Here is a 2,187-nt window from a genome sequence, read left to right on the forward strand (position 1 = left end):
TTCTTTAAAAAAAAAAAGAAAAAGAAACCACAAAAAATCCCCAAAACAAACAAACCCACAAATGGAGGCCTGAGAGGTCCAGTGGCAACGGGAACTGAGGGCAGCTCATGGCGGGGAGTGGAAGCCCTGGGAAACTGGGGCTCCCTCCCCATGGCTGAGAGTCTACCTCTGTGACAGGTCAGTGCTGACAGACCTCAGGCATGGGGTGGGGGGGCGGGCCTGGGCTGGGCCCTAGGGCTTTAGGTAAGGTGAGCATCCTCGCAGACCAGAAGGAGCTGAAGGGGGAGCTACTGGAGAGGCTGCAAGAGGCCTCAGCCTTGGAGGACATTCAGGAGGTGCAGAATCTAGTGGAGATCCAGGTGGATGTGAACTCCCAAAATAAGGTGAACCACTGGACTTGTGTGCATTGGGCATGCAAGCGCAATCATAGCCAGGACATCTCTTACCTGCTGAAGTTTGGAGCTGACAAAGAGATTCTCACCTAAAAGGAAAAAGTGCCAGCCCAGCTGACTTCAAGGAGGGAAAACAGGAAGATCATGGGAGTGCAAGACAATGGTGATAATGACAGCCTTCCCCAGCTGAAGAAGGAGTCAGAACTGCCCTTTGTTCCCAACTATTTGGCCAACCCGCCCTTCCCTTTTATATCTACTGATGCAGCAGAAAAGTCCCCCAACTGCAGAATGGGGGTCTTTCGACCTCTCCTGCTTTGCTCCATGCAGAGGACACGCCCACACGGCGACCTAGAGGGGAACCTCCCCTGTTCGGGGCCTTTCCACAGGACCACACCTCTTTGGCACTAATTTAGAATGGAGTCTTGTCAGCCCCCTCTTATACTCAGAACATCAGAAAGCACAAAACCACGTCCCATCAACAACCAATGAGTCAGAGCTGTTCCACATTCTCTTCTGTCCCGACCAAAACACCAGTGTCTCTGAAGCTTCAAAATGGAACATACACAGGATCCACCCCAGCATTTCAGCCATTTTTCTTTACTGGAGTGTTTCCTTATAATATGGGAAAAAACCACAAATGTTAACTACATACAAGGACCTCATCTGATTTACAAGAATCGGATTGACTATATTTGTGGAAAGAATCATTGAAGAAGCTCAATATTAACAGGCAAAACTATACCAAGTGCTTACTGTGGAACAGAACATCATGCATATTCAAATTTAAATTGAATCTGAAGAAATTGGCAATAAGTCCACAAGAACCATATCATGACCTTGTGTCTCTCCCACCTGAATTTAAAAGCCATCCCAAGAATAAATTTAAGGCACAGAACACTAATACTGGAAGAGCAGATGAGTTGTGAGATGACATCAAGGATGTCCTACCGGAAGAAAAGAAAAGGTTATCACAAACACAGAGGAGAAAGAAAATACTGAAATGAATGTCAGAAGAGACTGAAATTTGCACTGCAACAGGGAAAAGTCAAAACAAAGGGAAGAATTTCAGAAGCAAAAGAGATGATCAGAAGATTTCAATGGACATGTTAAGAAGAAAAAGCAAAGTATGATGGGATATGCAAAGAACTAGCATTGCAGAGCAAAAAAGGGAAACATCTCTTGACATTTCTCAAGTTAAAAGAACTGGAAAAACAAACTCAATTCTCAAGATGCAATACTGAAGAATGCTGAAGGATCGAGAGACATCAAAAGTATATGGAAGGAATAAGCTTATTCACTATAATAACATAGTAATAAAGACAAAGGCATGAATGATCCAAACCATAATCTTCACAATTGCTTTCTGAGAGATGACCAACACATCGGAGAGCTGGACAATGGCTAAGAATGACAGAAGAAGAATTGAAGACTGTGAGTTGTGATGTTGGAGAAGAGCATCAAACTTACCATGGACTGCTGAGAGAACAAACAAGTTTATCCTAGACAGCGCAAAACTAGGTTGCTTCTTAGAGACAAAGATTTTGGAACTTCATCTCACATACTTTGGTCATGTTTATCAGGAGGTACCCATCCATGGAGAAGAGAATAATTTTTGGAAGGATGAAAGGTTCGTGCAGGAGAGGAAGACCTTGGATCAGATGGATTGACATAGTGACTATGGCAAAAAGATCACAGGTGTCAGAGACGGTGAAGTTGGTTTAGGAAAGAACAAGGTTCAGAGCCATTGTTCGTAGGTTACAATGAGTCTCAGTGACTTAAAAGCTTATAAAAATAA

General features: G+C 43.7%; 1 pseudogene; it reads left to right on the top strand.

Moving 5' to 3' along the window:
- Positions 1-200: 200 nt before the first annotated feature.
- On the top strand, positions 201-1,036 carry LOC102860695 (annotated as a pseudogene).
- The last annotated feature ends 1,151 nt before the right edge of the window (positions 1,037-2,187 follow it).

This window comes from Elephantulus edwardii, unplaced genomic scaffold, assembly GCF_000299155.1.
Source record: "Elephantulus edwardii isolate Elephantulus edwardi_28Jun2011 unplaced genomic scaffold, EleEdw1.0 scaffold00159, whole genome shotgun sequence".
Lineage (NCBI taxonomy): Eukaryota > Metazoa > Chordata > Mammalia > Macroscelidea > Macroscelididae > Elephantulus > Elephantulus edwardii.